The sequence below is a fragment of the Agelaius phoeniceus genome, chromosome 6 (assembly GCF_051311805.1).
Source record: "Agelaius phoeniceus isolate bAgePho1 chromosome 6, bAgePho1.hap1, whole genome shotgun sequence".
In the NCBI taxonomy this organism is placed as follows: domain Eukaryota; kingdom Metazoa; phylum Chordata; class Aves; order Passeriformes; family Icteridae; genus Agelaius; species Agelaius phoeniceus.
In genome coordinates, this window is record NC_135270.1 from 60,693,344 (window position 1) to 60,714,886 (window position 21,543).

Sequence of the window (21,543 nt, forward strand, 5' to 3'; positions counted from 1 at the left end):
ATAATTTAATATATATTATTAATAACAATAAGTTATTATTATAATAATATAATAGGTTATATAATATGTATATTATAACATATTATATTATATTATATCTTATATATAAATTCTATAATATATATTATATCTTATATATATTATGATTTCTGCTCCTTATATATTATTATATATAATATATTATATATATTATATATATTATGTATTATATATTATATATTAATTATAATAATATAATAGGTTATTGTCTTCAGGTGCATACTTGTTGTTGTTGTTGTTGCTATAATGATTTTAATGGGTGTTGTTGTTGTTGTTGTTGTTATTTGACTCATTATTATTACTATTAATCAGGCTGGTGGTGTGCCTGCTGGAGCAGAGCTGGAGACACCTGAGCTGCACTCCACATGCTGCACAGATTGCATCCAGGCTGCTTTCATCCAGCAAATGCCTGTTGGGAAAAGCTGCTTGAGCAGCCTTGTTTACCAACATGAGCAGGCTGCAGGGAGCTGTGTGGCACCACACACCACAGGCAGGCTTTGTGCTGGAGCTGGAAAAGGGGAAGGGGACAGGGAAGCACAGGGAGGGATGGTGGTGTTTGCAGTGTGGGACAGTCCCAGCTGTGCTCACCCCGTTTGTCACACCCACAGCGATCAGAGTGGCACCCAGGTGAGAAAAATAGCAAAATAGGTCATCAATTAAAAAATAGGTCAAGCAAAGAGCCACACCTCAGCTCTTGGACATGCACTGGTGTCCCAGGATGGAAAGGGCTTGTCTGCAGGATGAAGGGGGACCCACGACATCCACCCCTCCAGAATGTTCCTAAAAGGGGAAAATCTCCCAGACCCTGATTCAAGCCCCAGCCCAGAGGAGAAGGTCCTCTCCCCTCTCATCACAAGAGCTCTGGGTGTGAACTGCCCCCTGCCCACACCCAGCCTGGCCACGGGCACCTTGCTCAGTCCTGCCAGACCCAGGGGCATTAACAAAGCCCAGGACCACTTAATTAATCACTGTCCTCCTTGCAAGAACAGCACACACAGAAAATAATAATTGGAATTCATAAGTCCGTGGATACATGATGGTTAATGAGAGCCTCGAACTAAAGAGACCTGTAGGAAGATGCAGCTCTGTTTACAGCAGCCCTTTTCATTATGTTTTTCTCATTTCAACTTCTCTCATTATTTCTGGAGGATGCAATGGGGAGCTCCTTCAGACATGCAAAAAATAGAAGCCAGACAGCACAGAGAGGGTCTGGAATGTTTTTCTTTAGAAGACTTGGTAATTCTGAAGGCAGACTAAAGGAAAGGTGTATTAACATCTTTTTTTTTACACTCTGTGTTGCCACTTCACCTTTAGCAAGAGGTTTTGCACTTTGGGTTAGCTGACATGTCCTATTTCAAGTGAAACCCCCCCAGTGCAGGAGATGTCACTGATAGCAGATCTCCCACAAAAATCATGATGGTCCCCAAAACTGAATGTCTGTACCCCCCAGCCCCACAGCAGCTCTCATGGGTTTTTGCAGGGTTATGTAGAAGATATTTTTCCTGGCACATTTCTGGCCATCAGGACTGCAGAGGAAGCATGAAAGCATTAACTGGATGCTACAAAAAAAAAAAAAAGGTTAAATGGTAGAAAACCATCTCCTTTATTGCTGTTTCCCTCAGGCTTTTAAAGCAGTGCCTCACCTGGCTGATTTCTGCTCCTTAACCCCCAGAAGGTGGAGATTGTTGGGGTGCCCCATTCAGCACCCCATGTAACTCCATCCTCTGCATCTCCCCTCCTCACTGATGGCTCTCACAGTGAAACCAAGCCATTCATTTGTAAAGCCATGAAAGCACAGAGGGCATCCACAGTTCCACCCTGGAAAGCTCTCCAGGTGGTTAAAGCCATGACATATTTATTTCCTGCTCCCACCACATTGACCTGGGCACGTTTTTACCCTGGCCACTGGCAGAAAGCCAACCCATCCTATGGACTGCAATTTTTTTTTTTTTTTTTTTTTAATAAACATGTCAATTTGAGAGCCTCTGAATATCCAATCAATTTATTGCAGCTTTCCCACTCTCCATTTTCCTGATCTCAGCTCCGGGGCTCCGAGTTCAGCCCCAGTCCAAGTTAATACACAGCAGCAGTTTTGCATGGCAATTAGAGGGAGAAGGTTGTGTTCTGGCTGGACCTCTGAGATTGAGTGCTAATGCACTGCTGAAAAAAGCAGTGATCTATCATCCCAACCCCAGCCAGCACCACTTTTTCCCTGGCAGAAGAGCTTGCAATAACTCCCTCCATGCCATCGGCCGTCTCTCCTCTCGGGGACATTCCCAGCCTTTCTCCAGGACCTGGAGCCTTCAGCCCTGGACATTGATTGAACACAACACTTTATTACTCATTTTATGGCAGCAGCTTGGTACCCAGCTCTGGAGCAAGACCCAGATGTGGAGAACAGCAGGAATTTTGTGGTTTGGGGATATTCCATGGTTTGATGGCGGTGCAACAAACGCTCCTCCCTGCGGAGGGATTGCTGAAAAGGGCAGCAGCAACAGAAGGGAAAGTGACCTGGTCATGAATTATGTCTGGGAGCAGTCAAAAATCAATGTTTTCAGGTTATTTCACTGACTTTGGTTGTGTACTGGAAATCCCAGTCTGAGCTGTTCTCTTGCACAGAACCAAAGTGGGGACACAGTGCCCAAGGGGACCAGAGGTGAAGCTGTGACCCCAAAGATGAGGGCACACAAGAAGAAACAGCTTCCAAAAGATATCCTGGAGTGTGGCACAGCTCAGGATATTCTTTCAAAGGGAATATTTGAGGACAAAAATTAATTTTTTTTTTCATTCCTCCATAAATAATTTTATTTTCCTTCTCTTTCCCTCCTTTCCTTTTTTTATTTTTTTCGAGGGAAAATTTTAGGCAGGGAGCAGGTGAAGAGCTCTAAAGTCTTCACCCAGCACAGTCCCAACACAGAGAACTGATGGCAGCCTGTCCCTGTGGGCAATGTGGGCTGGGAAGGATGCCAGGAGCCTGGGAAATATTTCCAAATACCTGCCAAGGAGCTCAGCCAATGCATCCCTGGGGAAAAACAAATCTGCTTCATCAGAGATGCTCCCAGGAAAACACCTCTGGGAGATGGTTTATGGGGCAGGAAGGGCCTCTTTGGACAGCACTGCCCCTCACAGCACTCACAGCACTTTGTGCCTCTCCTTGCAGGAGCAAAGCCCCGTCCCAAGTGCCCTTCAGGGAGGCTCAGAGCCTTATTTGCTTTTTCCCCCCAGCTGCATATTCATCTGCTTAGTTTGTAAATCCCTGGAGCCTCGTTTGTCCAATTAGTGCTTGCTGAGTCTCTTGCTACTGGCAAATAATGGGCTCTTCCATGCACTATTGCATTACCCAAAAGAAAATTACTTGGCAGCTGAGAGCTGAGGCATCTCAGTGCCACCAGGAATTGCAGGGAGCAGAGGCAGCTCCTGGCCCTTAACTGGCCCTGACATAAGCCCTGAGTGCTCAGGAGGGCTCAGCCCCAGCCCTGGCAAGGTGTGAGGTCATTTCAGTGCTCTGGGAGCTGGGATTTGAGAAAAGCCTGATCCACCCATGCCCAGAAGTTTTGCAAACAAACCACTTCACCTTCTCACTCCTCTTCCAAGGCTTCGCTCTGCAGGTGCTGCAGCATCCCACAGCTCCTCAGTGGCATTCCTTGCTCTGCTCCCTGTTGCAGCTTGCTGCAATCCCCTCCAGCCAGACCTTTTGCAGCAGAATAAATCATCTGAGTGGGATAAAAAAGATTCCCAAGCATTTGAAGAATGAGGCTGTATTTTTAGCAGCTACGACCAAAAAAAAAAAAGCTATTTTTTTCCTCCTCCTTTCTACTGGTGCAGTTCATCACTCAGAGGGAAGGCTGTTGACGTTTTTCCACTACACAAAGTTGCTCCAAGATCCATCCAGGCTGACCTTGGACACCTCCAGGGATCCAGGGGCAGCCACAGCTCCTCTGGGCACCCTGTGCCAGGGCCTGCCCACCCTCACAGGGAAGAATTTCTTCCTAAATACCAACCTAAATTTCTCCTCTTTTAGTTTAAAACAATTCCCCCTTGTTCTGTCACTAACATGACAGCAGAGCATCCTGTTGGAGACAAATCACTGCTCTGGGGAGGGGGGGAAAAAAGGGACAAAAATTCAGCATCAAAGGAGCAAAGAGGGCTGTAACTGATGGAGTCAGCCACAGTGGGATGTGGAGCCCACAGAGCCCAGGCTTTCTCTCCTCCAGCCTGACATTTAGGGCAGACATATATATTCCTTGACAGAGGCTTGTGAGCAATTTGACCTGTGCTAAGCCTTTCCCCCCAGCTGGGAGAGGGCCTTGCACCAGAAATCAATCTGCCTCTCCTCCCCTTCTTGTCTGACTGCACCCAGTGCCTCGGGAGGAGGCACAAACCTCCCTCTCTGATTTACCATACAACTTTAATAAGTGCATTTTATAGCTGAGGCCGTATCCTTTCATGAGCCTCATTATTTTAGACCTGTTTTATAACGAGGAAAATGTGCCATTAAAGTGTCTTTCTCCAATGGACTCAAGCACCCTTCAGTTTCAGATTTCCTCATAGCTTGGAAAGCTGGAATTTTGTTTCTCAGTGCTGAATAAGACACCGAGATGATGGCATGAGTGCCTGAAAGGTGTGTGCAGGAATTGTGGCTGCAGCTGGAGTCTGCTGAGTGTGGCTGGATCACCACTCACTCCCCCAGGAGGGGCTTGGAAGTGCTGCTCATTCACAGCTTTGCCAAATCCTGCCCCTGGGGAAGGCTCTGTGCCCTTTCCTTGGCTCAGTGCTGGCTTTCCAGAGGGGCAAAGGAGAACAGAGCTGAGCTTGGATCTGCTGGAAAACTCTCCTTCCACAGCCAGGCTGGCATTGAGAGAAGTTAAATCTCCATCAGATTGCACTGGGCTTTGGGTCAGACCTTTAATTGTTATCCAACTAAAACCAACATTAGAACTGGAAATGGGCCAAACCAGGAGATATTTGCCCAAATTTTAGAATAAGCTTAGTCTGAACCCAGGTACTAAAACCTGAAGTTATTTAAAGCAGGGATAGATCTGAGGATAAACTCTGGATTCACCTGGATTTCAGAGACAGCTTGCACACATAAGCTAATCCACCCTTGCTAGACAAAACCAAATTAAAATCATCCTCATTTGGATTTTGCAGAGGGCCAATAAATCCCATTTCCCTGCATTGCCCCCTCTCCAAACAGACCAAATACCCCAGGCTGAAACCAAAACCAAACTGAAATTCCCTTTCTCACAGATCCAGGGGAGAAACTGGCACATCCGTGGTGTTTGACAAAGCCCAGATATTCAGGCTCTGCCTTCCCCCTTCACTGATTCCTGCTAAAATCTGCCACCCTCAGTTCTCTACCTCTCTACCTCACTTTGTGCTCTCCAGGTGAGCTCATCAGGCTCCCCCCCTCACCTTAGGCTGTGTTTATGCACATCTGGGTGTTCTCATTAAATGAGGACTGAGATTTGGATCAGAAAAGTTTGGAAAGTTTGGGAATGACCAAGGCAAGGGGTCAGCACTGATGGAGGAAAATGTGATTTATGGCCATGCAGTGGGCACCCTGGAATTGTATAGGGGAGCAAACAGGAGCAATCCCTGGGAAGGAAAACGGGGCTGGGTCGTGGCTGCAGTGTCAGGAGCTGGTCCTGGAGCTGCTTTTGCAAATTCTGGGTGAATCTTCCCTGATCTGACACAGATGAAGCTGCCAGAGACAGCCACTCACCTGCAAATAAAAGATTCTCCCTGTAACAACTGGTCCTTGCTCCACAGCAGGATTAAGACCCCTTTCCCAGGCAGTGGGAAATGCCCCACTATTGCTTTAGCAGACAGAAGGAAATACTTTGTTTATTTCTACAGCCACATAGCAGAGAAGAACTGGCCAAAATTTTCCCATATGAACTACAAGGGTATCAATACACTCACTCCAAATCCTCTCCCTTCAGCAAAACCTGAGGCATCTGCTGCTGAGCTGCACAGAAATTATTCCTCCTGGGCCCAGAGAGGAACTGAGGGAGTCACAGCTCTGTCACAGAGTCCTTTTTTCTCTATTTTGCAAATATTTGCTGTGGTGACACCATGACTTCTGCCTTGCCTGCAGAGCAGTGTGTGCAAGGCCATGATGTTAAACTGGGGGTACAGGAGGGCTCAGTGAGTGGCTGCACAGGTAAAATGGTCCAGGATGAGCTGCTCCAGCTCACAAATCAGGCACTCAATCCTGGCACTGAATAACCCAACAAAATAAACTCCTGAGAGCTGCCACTCTGCCTCTGGAGCCCTTCTGCCAGCTCAGGGTTCATCAGGGGGTTCCTCACTGTCATCCCTGCAGCCATGGGTGCCACCAGCTCTGTTCTGGCAGCAGAAAGGAGGAGAAGGTGACTCCACCTGCATCGTGTCCAATTGTGGATTGATGTCATGAGCCCCCAGCATATTCCAGACAGGGATCCCAAAACGTCGAGATCCAAGGCCCCAAGAACCCCAAGATTCCCTGCCCAAGTGATCCTTAAGGTCCTTTCCAACCCAAACTGTTGGAACCCTGGGAATTGCAGAGAATTCCAGACTCTCTGTGCTGACAGACTCTGACCCCCAAGAGAAATCTGCACTGACCTGGGGCCATGGAGAAGCTCCCAAAATGGAATGACAGAACTGGGATTGTGGGTGTGGGGTTTGGATAGAAGTGTGTGATATCACAGGGTGGAAAATTTAGAGTTTAAGGTCTTAAATATAGTAATATATATAAAGCAAAATGGAGGTTTTTGGGCAAAGGCTGGTCCTTCTTCTTCACCTTCTTCTCCATGGGTTTGGGTGGTTTTGTGTAATTGGATAAAAAAGTCCACATTGCAGGGCACGGGTGGTTGGTTATTGGGTAAAAGTAAAAATAATTGAGGTGTCATTTCTTAATTGGACAGTTTATCCTTAAAAGGCCTTGTAGAGAGAGAGATGGGGCTCCATTTTTAGTTTGTTAGAGTGAAGTGCTGTAGAACTCAGGGTTTGTGGGACTATGACATAGAAAAGAACTGATAAACATCTGAGCCCCAACAAGAAATTCCATCTTGCCATTTAATCCTGACCTTGGCAAAAAGAAGATAAAACTCAACACCAACACCCCTTGTCAGCCCTTGGTTTAGGCACTGAAGCCTTGGGAAAGCAACTGCTCTGTGACAGCACGAGCTCCCAGCCTGGGTGTTTCAGCACTGTGAGCTGCCAGGAGGATGAGCTGCAGCCACAATTCCTGGCTGGGTCAGATCCTGGCTCCATGGGGAAGGCTGGATGCTGTGCTTCCATGCCAAGGTGCCACAATCTCCCTTCACAAGCAGCCCTGCCCCTCCACACCTGAAAAATCAGAGCTCTCCTTTCCTTCCTGGCAATGTTCAGCTCTGCAAAGTGCCCCCAATGTCACAGACATATTTTATGAAAAATCCTTTTGCCAGGATCTTTTCTCCTGAGAAGCTGAGAAGCTTCAGCTTCCCCATGTTTTGCTGCTTTGGAATGTGATTTGGAGAATTGTTTACCCAGCAAGTGAAATTGTTTTTACTTGATGACCAATGACAGCCACCTATGTCGAGGCTGTGAGCAGTCACAAGATTTTATTATCATTCCTTTCTTTCTTTGCTGGCCTTCTGATGAAATCCTTTCTTCTATTCTTTTAGTATAGTTTTAATATATAATTTTCTTTTAATATAATATAGATAATAAAATAATAAATCAGCCTTTTGAAACATGGAGTCAAGATTCTCATCTCTCCCCTCGTCCTGGGACCCCTGTGAGCACCACCACATTTGTTGAGCCCTGAGTGAGGGACATTGCCACACTCTCAACCCAAAATACCAACAACAAGAAGCTGGGGAAAGACCCAGGCAGGCTCTGCTGCCACCAGGGACCCTCTGGCAGGGCTGGCCCAGCCCCACTGAGCACCAGCACATCCCCATCCGTGGCAGATTGCTTTAAGGAATAACAAAAATCCCCATTTTGTGCAAAGAACAGAGAGAGCCTGTTCCTCAGGCCGCATTAGAACGCTGAGCTTAGTGTTGCAACAGGTTTTTCAAACATTTCTGGCTCTGCTGAAACATTTTAATAACCCTGATAATGTTTATCATGTGGTTAGGGGTGTTTGGGCTGGAATGAGCCATAATTCCAGCTGGCAGGAGCCCCAGGAACCAAATATCTGCTGGCTCTGGGCTGTGAGCTGGTGTCCCTCACTCACACCCTTCCCAGGCTGGCCCCAGGGAGGGGAAGCAGCACAAAGCCCTTGGGGTTTTTATTGATTTTTAATGGCCTCAGTGGCTTAGGCACATAATGCCACCCAAAGCCAAGGAGGCTTAGGGCCAGATGTTTCACAGGAATTCCAGCATGTGTTCCCATGAGGGTTCAAGCAGAGCCCCAGAGAATTACATGGCAGAAAAAGATGCAACAGCCCCTGGAGCATCGCCTGGAGAAGGGACCGAGGGGGCTGGAGAGGAGGTGCTGGGTTCAGAGAAGCCACCCCAGCCCTGGATTCCAGCACCTCACTCACCAAACCCCTGCTCCAGACCCTGAGGGGCTCTTGTCCTGCCAGCACCTTACAAAAAAAAAAAAAAAAAAAAAAAAAAAAAAAGCCTTATATTAATAAATTCCTGATGAAGAGGGTGGTTTCAGCTCCCTGGGGGATGTCACTCCCGTGTGGTGCCTGCTGGAGTGGTGGGAAACAGGGCTTTGGGTAAACAGGATATTCCCTGCAGGGAAAACTCACCTCCCCCAGCAAGCAGGAAAGAGGTGCATTCCTGGAGCAGGGTATTTTCCACTCACTGGTACAAATAGGTGGACAGAGCCCCAGGCTGTGCTTTTCCTGTTGTGTGAGCAAAGCTTTAGGTGGGTTACTGTTTTCTTTTTCTCTTTTTCCATTTATCTGGGACATTCCGGATTTATTTTGTTGGTTCAGTCGAACATCTGACTGTGCCACACCAATTTATTGGGGTTTTCACCCTGGCTTCAGGATATGTGATGTTGTTATGTCTCCTTGCACATGTGCATCGACCCAGGGTGATTTTTACACTGCTTGAAAAGTGTAAAAATGGTGGGAAAGGATTCCCATCAAAAATATCAGAATAGGCCCACCTGGTGGAGGAAATAACAGTGAGGGGCTGGAGCAGTTGAAGTAATTCTGCTAATTTGCTAACTGTGCTTCTTTTTTGACAGGGTTGGGATTAAGTGGCCAGACAGTATTTCTTGTTGGGACTCAGATGTTTATTAGTTCTTATCTATGTCACAGTCTCACAAACCCTGAGTTCTCCAGCACTCCACTCTAACAAACTAAAAATGGAGCCTCATCTCTCTCTCTACAAGGCCTTTTAAGGATGAACTGTCCAATTAAGAAATTACACTTAAATTATTTTCACTTTTAACCCAATAACCAACCACCCCTGCCTGCAATGGGGACTTTTTTATCCAGTTACACAAAACCACCCAAACCCATGGAGAAGAAGGTGAAGAAGAAGGTGAAGAAGAAGGTGAAGAAGAAGGTGAAGAAGAAGGTGAAGAAGAGGGACCAGCTACTGCCCTATAACCTCCATCTTGCTCCATGTATATTACTACATCTAAAACCTTGAACTCTAAGTTTTCCCCCCTGTGATATCACACACTTCTGTTCAAACTCCACACCCACAATCCCAGTTCTATCACTCAGTTTTGGAAGCTTCCCAACGGCCTCAGGTCAGTGCAGATTTCTCTTGGGAGTCAGAGCCTGTCAGCACAGAAAGTCTGGAATTCTCAGCAATTCCTAGGATTCCAGCACTGAAGCACACTGCACTGCCCCAGCCTGTGCAGGGATGCTGGGAGGCCACAGCAGAAGGTGCTTCTCAGGAGATGCTCACTCTCCAAGGATTCAGTGGCTGGAGCCTGCCCTGGGGGACCCAGATCCCTCAGGAAGGAGATTGACAATAGTCAATACAAGAGTATTGATACAATAGTCCAGCTTGGAATTGCACCAGAAATTGAGACCTGTGCAATAACAGCTGCTTCCATCAGCTGGTCACTGCTCACCTTGCTCACTTACCTTGACTCTGGTTTCTGGCTTTACTTCCTAAAAATAAAGAAAAAGAACAATGTTGAAGCACAGGCACCATTGAAGCTTCCCCTGAAAAGAAAAACAGTGACCAACCTGCTCAGGGGAGCCCCCTCACCCAGGATGGGGCTCTCTGCCATGGATTTCATCCATCTCCCTCTGAAAGAATGTTAGGACAAAAGTCAAAGCACTGCAGGATAACTTAACAGCTCCAGACACCTTGTGTCCATCTACAAACCCCATCTAGAGCCAACTACAACCTACATGACAAATTTCAAGGGGTTTTTTTGTCTTTTTTTTTTTTTTTTTTGGCTGCTCTTAAAGCAGGAACATTCCATGATGGATTACAGGACTTAAACAAGCACATGGACCCTATGGAGGGAATAAATTCAGTGGGAAGGTTGAGTACCAGGAGCCAGAGCACTGACTGACATGAAATTGGCTTTGGTGGAGCTGTGCTGATTTATTGCAGCTGAGAACCTGAGCCGAGGTGGGAAGGAGCAGCCAGCAGAGAGGCATGGCCAGACTTCCCTGCTGGAGGTGCTGCAGCTTTGGACCATGGGCCCAGGGTGGCACCTCTGTCTCCAGGGGTTTCCAGGGCTCATTCACTCAACAGGAACCAGGAAAATCCCATTTCACAGATCCCCAGACATACTCCCCTCCAGCCCTGCTGTGATTCTTGATCTGGGGTGTGTGCTTTGCTCCTGAAGGACACAAGTGCCACTTTTTCCCTGCTGTCCCAGGATGCTGTGGGGACACCCAGCACGCTGGCACATCCAGACCAAACCATGTCAGCTGTCCCCTTGCCAAGGCAGAGTCCCCTGTGGTCCTTCAGCCACCCCTGCTGTGACCACTGACCCCTGAACCTGCTGCCACACCAATTATGATCAGTAACAACCCTGCAAGGAGCTGAGGGGGGGCCAAAACACACCAAGGGACTGTCACCCCACCTTCAGTGATGCACGAGTGGGGCTGGAGTGCCATGGTCTGGACAGTGAAGAGCCCAGCACAGGCAGGGTCTGCAGGCTCTCTGCAGCTGGGCAGCAGCTCCAGCCTCTGGCTCTCAAGGTTTTTGGGAGGCTCAGCTCCTCAGCCATTGCCCAAGGCTGCAATAGGGAAAGGAATCCCAAGGAGGATTGGATTTCACTGGGATCTGAGCCCCTGTGTCCTTTCCAAACCCCAGGGCAGCAGAAGCAAACACAGCATTTATCAGGAGCAGCAGCTCAAAGCACTGCTGCCAGGACACCCAGCTCCACAGGACACCTCTCCACCAGGCCTCCAGGCACCCACAGACCTGCTGCTGCTAATTACCCTTGACATTAACGAGTCGGGAGCTCCTGAGCCTGTCATTAGCAGCAAAAGGAGGAGATGGATGGGCGGCAGGGGGGAAGAGTGGGAAGCAGGAGCTGCTCCAGGCCAGCAGGTGGGCTGGAGAACATGTGCAACCAGAGACCTTCACGAGCATCATTCATCTGGAGCCTCTGATTGGGAGTTTGCAAGGAGCCTTTCCCATCTGTCCCCTGAGGAGGAGGAGGAGGGCCAGAGCTGCCTGGAGCAGGGTGGCCACCAGCCCCTGCCAGGCTGGATCGTGGAATGGGCTCCATCTTCCCTCCTGGAGCAGGGACACCCCGACCTGCTCCTGGCCCTGCTGTGCTGGCTCAGCCCTGCAGCCCCGGGGGAGGATGAATTTCCATCTCTGCTTTGGAGCCGTGCTGCTGGTTATTGCTTACCACTGTATCAGCCATCAAAGTTCCCATGAAAACACTGAATAGGACACAAATTGCAAATTAGGCTTTAATTAGAAGCTGGCATCTGCTTTCTGACCAAGAAATACAATGAAGACGTCTATGTGTTGCTATGGCAGTCCAGAAACATAGATTTCTGTTTCAGGACCCTTTGAAGACAAATTTACTCAGCACTATAAACTTGTATGCCAAAGTGATTAACACTTTAATGCTAATATCAAGCTGGACCAGTTACACACATTTTATTCATTAGAAGGCATCGTTTTTCAACTGTGTCTTATCAGTATGTAAATGAGATTTTGCCTCAGTCATTGTCTGCTCCCAAAAGCGCAGCCAAAGTGAATTCAATTAATGCGATTTACATCCCAATGTGACACGCGAGGCTGTGCCGGCCCTGATAAGGGAGCCAGATGGGAGCCGGGCTCCCGGCACAGCCCAGCCTTCACCCTCCTCCTCTTCCTCCCCTCCCGGCTTTGCTGGGCACCCCTGGAGCAGACACGCAGCCGGCTCCAACCCAAACCTGGTTTTGCCCCTCTCCGGATGCTCCTGCTGGCAGGGGACACCCCCTGGAGCCACTGAGATGTTTAAAATCACGGGAACGCCTCCACTGCCAGCCCAGCATCACTCAGGGCAATTGAGGACAAGCTCCAGCCTTTCTTCTCGGCTCGGTGGAGCCTTACAGATGTGCACAACAGCTGGCCCAGCAGCTCCACTGCCCGGGCAGGGCCTCACCAGAGCCTGGCTTCCCCCTGAGCAATCCCTCTGGCTTCTCCCTGATCTGGGCCACCCTCCTCATCCTCCTCATGCCTGGAGGACCCTGCTCGCAGTGCTGGCCCTGCCCCAGCCCCAGAATTGAGGTGTGAGGCTGGGACACTGCTGGGCTGGAATAAAGGGGAGCAGGGCCCTCATTGTCCCCCCACTGGCACACGGAGCAGCATCTTTCATCCCAGAGCCTGGGATCCTTCCAGGGCCCCCAGGACTCTTTGACACCTGTTTGGCCAGAGCTTCTCATGGGAATCCTTTCCTGTGGGAACCCAGGACATCCCTCTGGCTGTCCTGAGCAGCCAAGAGCCCTGCCAGGGGGCTCAGAGACCCTGGCACAGAGCCCAAAACACCTGTGGGTTTGATTATGACCTGTGGAGCAAATCACCAACCTTGTATGAAGACCAGCAAGCCACAAGAGTTTAGGCAGAATAATAGTGAAGTTATCACGGGGCGAAAAAGCAGATTTTGGGGTTTTTAGAATGGGGATTCAGGGGGGCAAGATGGAGGGATCTGGGTGTGTCCAGCCTTTCTCCTTCTTCTTCTTGGCCTCCATCTTCTGCTGTGATGTTGGCACTTTTAGATTGGTTTAGAGTAGAAGCTCACTGTCTGACATAGGTGATAGGTATTGGGAAGTAATTGTAAACATCGTACAAGTAGTTTTTAGTATAAAGGCATAACACTGCTCTGGGGGCAGGCAGAGTGCCTGGAACTGTCCTGCTGGACAGACCTCGGCAGGGCAGGAGAAAATATTTTATAGATAAGGAACAATAAACAACCTTGAGACCAAGAACTGAAGAGCTCTGACTCTTTCTTTGAGCACCAGGCTGGGAAAAGAGACTTTTGAACTTTTCTCAGGGTCCTCTGATAAGCTGGAGACCCCAACACTTTCCAACCATTCTTACACTTTTCAAGCAGTGTAAAAATCGCCCTGGGCCGATGCACGTGTGCAAGGAGACATAACAATATCACATGTCCTGAAGCCAGGGTGAAAACCCCAATAAATTTGGTGTAGCACAGTCAGGTCTTTGCCTAAATCAACAAAATAATGTCTGAGATAAATGGAAATAAATAATTATCCAGAATGTCCAAGATAAATGGAAAAAGGAAAGGCAGCCCCCTCCTGGAAATGGCTTCATGGGCATTTTGCCAGCACCTGGTCAAATCCAGGATGTGTTGGGGTCTGAGAGTCATCCCAAAACCCCTAAAACAGGGCTCAGTGCCCGCTCTTAAATGCAGGAACTTGCACAAAAGTGCTGCTGATGTACACAGTAGGTGCAAGAACACACAGCCAAGAGCCTGGGAGTTAAAAAAGAACCTTTTCCTTAAGTGACTGAGCTTCACCTGGGAATCCAGTGGGTCTTTCTGCCCTTGTCTATGCCAGGACACTGTCCAGACATGCGTGAATGCTCCTTGGCTGGAGGTTTGGAGGGCTGGCTGTGATGCTGAAAGCCACCAATGCCAGGCCAATTTGTCCACAGCTTCATAAATTTTCTGCTGAAGGGCTGAGCCCGTGCTAAAATTCCCCAAGCAGGCAGCATTTACTGCTTTATTTACCTGCTGCTGCTTGCATGCAGGTGAACCACTGAAGTCTCTGTTTTACCCAGCCCAGGTGGGTGCCCTGTTTGAGCACCTTGGGTGGCTCCACAAGGTGAATGCCACACGTGGCTCTGGGCAGCAGAGCTGGCAGCCCTGGCACAGCTGGGAAAGAGCAGCAGGGGAGCAGAGCCCACATCTCAGAATCTCTGCTGCTCAGAGTGACCCCAAGACAAGTTGGAAAGTCTCTTTTCCCAGCCCAGCAGTCAAAGAAGGAGTCAGAGCTCTTCTGGTCTTGTTCTCAAGGTTTATTATTTCTTATGTTTATTATTTCTTATATTTATTATTTCTTATCTATAAAATTCTTTCTCTGGCCTGCCAAGGTCACTTCAGCAGGTTAGACAGAGGCACACTGGCTGCCCTTGGGGTGGTGTTATCTTTTATACTAAAAACTACATGTACATTATTTACCATAACTCCCCAATACCTATCACCTATGTTAGACAGTGAGCTTCTACTCTAAACCAATCTAAAAGTGCCAACATCACCCAGAAGATGGAGGCTAGGAAGAAGGAAAAAGGACAAGGCATGCCCAAATTCCTCCATCTTGGGACCCCAAGCCCCCATTCTAAAAACCCAAAAAAAAAAAAAAACTATTTTTCACCCTGTGACAAACTAACTATTATTCTACTTAAACTCTTTTGACTTGTAATTCTTCGTATAAAGGTTGGCAATTGTTTTTTCCAAGGGCTAAATCAAAGGCACAGGGGGTTTTGGGCTCTGTGCCAAGGTCTCTGAGCCCCCTGGGCAGGGGCTGGAGCCCTCCAGGGCAGCCAGAGGAATTTCCTGGGTTCTGACACCCACACATCCATGAGAGTTCATTAATCCAGGGAATGTGCAGCAGCGAGCTGAATTTGTCCCCAGTGTCCCCGAGCTCACCCTGCCCACTGTGCCCTCCATCCCTTGGGGGTCCCCACCCTCTCCTGCCCCTCCTCTTCCACTCCCCAAAATCCCTTTGGTTTTCTGTGGTTTCACAGCTCATTCCCATGGTTTCCAGACAAGGTGGGAAAGCTTTTCCAGGCACATCCCTGTCCTGCTTGCTCCCCTTCACCTCCCATCCGGGCACAGATGTTCATCCCCCCCAATTCCAATATTCCCTGGCCCATTTCCACCTCCTGCATCCCCAGCCCCAGGGCCATCCCCATCTGACCATTCTCCCCAGAGCAATCTCCCCATCCCAGCTCCATTTGGGTTTCCAGGCATGGGTTTGGCTGGGCAGGGCCCTTGTGCTGAGAACCAGCAGTAAATAAATCATGGCATGCCCCCTTTCAGCCAGCCAGCACTTTGCTATCCCCTGAGCACAGTTAACCTTCTTTTTTTTTGTTTTCCCCACAAACGAAACATTCCAGGACAATTTTTCACCTTGGCAGAGTGATTGTGGAGGAAAGCAAAGAGGAAAAGACATTTCTGAGGAAGCAAATTCTGCCTGGGAGCTGGATCGGTCCTGTGACCCCCAAACACAAAGTCAATTGTTGCTGAAAATCTTCCCTTTTTAGGGTTCAAAGGACAGGCAATAAGCAGGCTCAGATGATGGCTTGGTGTTAATGAAGCTGCAGAAATGCTGTTTATTCATGCAAATTCACTGTAACCAGCTTAGGCACATTATCCAGCAGGACCTGGGGGAGATTAGGGGAGGGAAACTCGGGGCTGGGTATCAGCACAGGCAGTTAAGGTGCTTCCCAATATCCCGATTAATTCCCAGATTGGCCTGGCATTAGGATAACAGAAGAGGCCCTTGTTGTCTGAGTGTTAATGATGGGCAAAGTCCCCAGGGGCTGGGACAGGGAAAACAGCATCCCATTGATCAGCCCTGCCCTGATCAATACCTGCTTTGACAACGTGGAAATGCTCATTTATCTCTTACCTAGAGGTAATAATGAGAGTGTCCAGGTGGCTGAAATAAATCCTGGGGGATGTTAACAACCCCCTCCCAGAATTCTCATTTCTCTCTCCCGCATCTAAACTCTTATTTATCAAGTGTTCTATTATAGTGCAAGGATTCCATACCACCAGAGTTTCGTGCCTCCTCAATGTTTTCTGTAAGCTGTTCCTCTAAGCACTGACTCACCCTGGTTCTTGCAGTAGCCACCTGACTCCTGATCCCACCAATCCACTCTTTTATACCACTGTTCTTATTGGCTACAGGTGTGGCCTGTTAACATCAGGCCTGCTCCTAATTTTTAGTGATTGGTTCAGCTGCAACTCTTTGGGGGATACAATTACATTCCATACCATCTTCATTTACCCATACTGTATCCCCCTACAATTCCCCCTTTTTCTTTTTAACCACAAAGTTGCAGCATTTCCAGAAGTACATATTCAAATAAATTAACAATATGACACATTTGTACATTTCATTTAGAACTAAGAGTTATCTAAGTGTTCAAGCAGCATATTATAGTACAGATATATATATTTCTAAATGTTAGTTCAGTTTTATAACTTACAAAGTGCTTATCTTCATATTTAACAAACACTAATAGCTGTAATTGATATATTTTGTCAATAGTTTAGTATTCAAATCCTGTTTCCCCGAATCCACAGGGTTATATGGTCAAATCCAGTTTCTCCAAATCCACATGGTTACATCGTTTAGTCCCAAATCACGTCGGGGTCACCAGTAGTTATCTTATTTATCAAGAGTTCTATTATAGTGCAAGGATTCCATACCACCAGAGTTCCGTGCTTCCTCAACGTTTTCTGTAAGCAGTTCCTCTAAGCACTGACTGTTCCTGGTCCTTGCAGCAGCCACCTGACTCCTGATCCCACCAATCCACTCTTTTATACCACTGTTCTTATTGGCTACAGGTGTGGCCTGTTGACATCAGGCCTGCTCCTTATGTTTAGTGATTGGTTCAGCTGCAGCTCTTTGGGGGATAAGATTACATTCCATACCATCTTCATTTACCCATACTGTGTCCCCCTACACCCACGGGGCTGCAGATTTCAGACACAGAGCCCTGGTGGCTTGAGCTGCCTGGGAAAGGGCAGCCACAAGCATTGCTGGCCAGAGCAACAGGGGCAGGAAGCAAAGCAGCTCCCAGGATTTGTTTTAGGGGGATTTGGGCACCCACAATGTTTGGTAATTTGAAGCTCAGAGTTAAACACAAAAGTAGCACAGAATCTGAAAATTATAAAAGCTAAAACCTGAGGCATCACAGCCAACTCGTTCAGGCTGTCCAGGGGGTGGTGGGATCACCAGCACTGGTGGGTTGGGGTTTTCAAGTCCCTCAAGTCCAGAGCCAATGACCCTCACCCAAGCATCCTCACTGCTGAAGGGAGACCTCAGAGCATCTCCCAGTGCCTGAAGGGGCTCCAGGAGAGCTGGAGAGGGACTGGGGACAAGGGATGGAGGGACAGGACAGAGGGCAGGGATGGATGGGAGATTGGGAAGGAATTCCTGGCTGTGAGGGTGGTGAGGCCCTGGCACAGGGTGCCCAGAGCAGCTGGGGCTGCCCCTGGATCCCTGGAAGTGTCCAAGGCCTGGTTGGACAGGGCTTGGAGCAGCCTGGGACAGTGGAAGGTGTCCCTACCATGGCAGGGGGTGGAACTGGATGGGCTTTAAGGTCCCTTCCAGCCCAAACCATTCTGGGATTCTGTGATTTTAAGTTCCTTCTGCTGTGGCGGCCAGAGTTTCGTGTCGATTTTCAGTCACTGTAGGGTAAATCCAGAGTGACTGAAGCACACACCATCCCTCATGAGCAGACTCTTGCAGGTGATGACAGAGTTTGGCATCACTGATGCAGGAGGAAGGAGCTGGAGGAGCTGCCCAAGGCTTGGGGGATGGAGGGAAGAGAGAACAACAGGCTGGGAACCCCATGGATCTCATTAAAGCTTATACCTGGTGCCACAAAAAGCCATCAAAAAAAGTGATTTAAGTGCATTTAGCTCAAGACTGGGGTGTTCCCAGAGCACATGGTGAGCCTGTTCACCAAGAAAAATCCACATCCCTGCAAAACAATTGAGCAGCACTCACTCTTGCATGACAGGAGAGGCAGCCCAAGCTGGTGATTTGTGGCTCCAGGAAAGTGGGGTACCACTGGAAATGTGTCATTTTCCCATTTGTTATTTTCCTATTTAACGAGGCTGTCCCAGGGGCACAAATATCAACTTCCTTTTCCTTATCAGCTGCAGGGGGGTGGGAATACCAGGCTGCTGACCCCAGTTAACTCCTTCCCACAGCAGGGTGCTCCATGGATGTTACTGCATCCCTTCCAGGTCAGTGGGTTCCCAAGGATATCTGTTTCAACCCAAAAAAATAAATTAAAAAAATCCCAAAGTGCCACACACCAAACAACACTGGAGGGCAAAAGGGGGTTTGTTTCCAGCTGAGTCTGTTAAAAATATTGGGTGCCATGAAAGTGAGAGCCTCGTGTTTCCAGGAGCAGCTTTGTGGCCCTAATAACTCGAAATTGGCTCAGGTTGAAGAGGCTGAAGTCTTCCTGCAGGTGGTCTCCCAGCCAGCCTGGAGAGCAGGATAGGCAAGGAAAAGCCCTGGCAGTGCCTTTTAAGTGAAAAGGAGAGAAATGTTTTATTCACCCCAAGCGTTGCCACCAGTTTTTTCCTGTTAGGATGCCACAGCCAAGCCAACACCATTCCCTTCCACCAGACTCCTTCAAACACCCTGAAAAGTGCAGGGCTGGGGTTGGCTACATAAAATCCTGAAGGACCAAGAGAAAAGGAGATATTTGGTGAAGGCTTGCAAGGAGATGGGTAGGACAGCCAGGGCTCAATCCCAGACCTTCCTTTATAATGGCTGATGAAGGCTGACCTAGAACAGAGGCTGGACAGAGCTAAAGAATGAAGAGGGGATTTATTAGGAGGCCTCCGTGGATCCACCTTGGGCAGCACAAGAGCCCAGCCAGGGCTATACCCCAGGTGAACCAAAATGGTCACAAAATGGACAACTGGTCACTGAGTCTCTCACTTTTATAAGTTCTGCTCCATTTGCATATTGGAGTTCATTGTCCAGTTACAGCCCCAGCCCATGCAGTCCCATCCTTCTTGTTTTTCTCTCTTCAGTCCCCATTGTTTGTCCTCAGCTGGGAGGAAAGTGCAGGCTGAAGAACACTAAATATTGCCCAGAGAATTTGAGGATGCCCCATGCCTGGAAGTGTCCAAGGCCAGGTTGGACAGGGCTTGGAACAACCTGGGATGGTGGAAGGTGTCCCTGCCATGGCAGGGGGGAAACTGGATGATCTTTAAGGTTCCTTACAATACAAACCATTCAATAATTCTACAAAAAGAGCCAAGAAAATAAAACTTGTGATTTCTCCAGACCAGATGGAAGAAAAGAATCACCCCACCAATGCCCTACAAGCCAATACACTGAGATAATCTGGGCTCTGGGAAGGAGCAACACATGGACCTGTCAGAGCATCAGGACCATTCTGGGAAGGGAATTTCTGTGAATTCCTTGATTCTGTCAGGGTGAGAAACCCAGGTGTGAGGGTTGAATATAACCCAGGAACAGCTTTTCTGGAAACTGAGATCAAGAATCAGAGGAGAGAGGAGGCACCAACACCTTTTCAGCAAGGAGAAAAGGCTCTCTAAATTAGTAGGGACCAAATTCCCTGCCAGCTCCTCTGCTGGACACAGATCTGCTCTAGAGATGCTTTTGTCATGGGGTTTGGACTTTAATGGTCCCTTCCAACCCAAACCATGCTATGATAGCCCAGGGAAATCTCACAGCAGTTGCAGGCAGGGACAGGATGTGGCAGCTTTGGCACAGGACAGGATGCTCACCCTGCTGACACCCAGCCCAGCACTGCCTCCACACATCACTCATCAGCCAAAAAACCATCAGGGTTTCCCTCCTAAAGGCAAACAATAATGTTAAAGATAAATAAAATACTATTGGCATGGGATAATGCTACCCTTGACTCCCCATAAATGCAGGGAGGGGCAAGGTATTTCCAGAGGCAGAAGAAATGAATCCTCAGATACTCCTATCACTGTGACATAATTTACATTACACCCTGGCACCAGTGGAGATGTAATCATGTCACTTGATGGATGGCCCTGTAGGAGGGTGCAAATTGCTTTATTGACCCGCTGAGTCGGGGCTGCTTCACTCCCATTGGCCAAGGGAGGGTCGGGAAGGGGATGTTGGATCCCCCCCAGTGAATTTTGGAGGTGTAGGAGCCCCTTTCAAGCCTGTTCCATTTTGTCCTGCCGGTCAGGCCCCATCTCTTTGAACCTGCTGGTAAAACCTGCCGCTGCAGGGACATGTGGCAGGCACAGAAATTGCAAATGGGGCTGTTGCCAACTGCTCCTGCACGATGCAAATCCCGAGCCCCTCGGCTGAGCCAGCACCACACCAGTGCTCCCAGTTCCCCACCGTGGCTGGGGGAAGAGCACTGCACTGCTGTGGGATGCCAAATGAATTCTCTACCGCCGGCTGGGGCTCTCTGTACAAATCACAAACGGGACGGGACTGCTGAGGAACGTGCTTGGAGCTGGTTTATTTTTCAGCATCAGTCTCATTACGTGGTTATGACAATGGGAAGATGCCAGCAGCTCACATCATTACAATACCTGCTCGTAAGCCTCAAAACACAATGCACAGAGCTCCATTATTAAGCTTAAAACTTCCTAATATCTCGCTAGATAAACTTTTCTGCAGCTTAGGGAGTTATTCTAGACAAGTGTTAATACACAGACCATTGTTCTATTTGTCCTTACTTTTCTACATTTTACATAATTTTTCTGCTGACCAATCTTATGGCTACTGCTCAGCTCTAATCACAGTTCTGCTGTCTCTGAGGCCTGCCTTTTGCAGCTTTCCCAAAACTTTGTGATTTATGGTTTCACACATAACACAAACTGAGTAACAAAAAAAAAAACCTAAAGCCGTCCCAAAACTAAAACAAAACCCCCAAAAGGACATATTTGTGTTTTATATATTCAATTTCTATTTCTCTTGCTGCTGTCAGAGCAGCTGGGGCTGGCTCCTCCAGGCACTGAGCAGCACAGTCAGCACCCAGCTGTCCTTCACCAAACCCTACAGTTAGGCAAAGCACCAGGATCTGTTTTAAACCCTTTTTCATGTTTCTGCATGGTCAAGGGAAGGTGGCAGGGGGTTGGATATTTCCAGGGAAGGAGGGAAATCCCAAACATCCTGTGGTCACTCCACAGACACCACCTCAGAGTAGGGCTCGGTCTCCAAACCATCCATCCCTGAGCGCTGCAGCCACTGCCCCAACTGCCCAAATCCTTCAGGCCAGCCAAAGATCCATCACCCACTTCCCTCATCCAACCTCCAAAAAATTCCCTCATCCAGCCTCCAAAAATTCCCTCATCCAGCCTCCAAAAATTCCCTCATCTGACCTCCTCCAGGAGGAGCAGGAGCTCAGGGCCAGC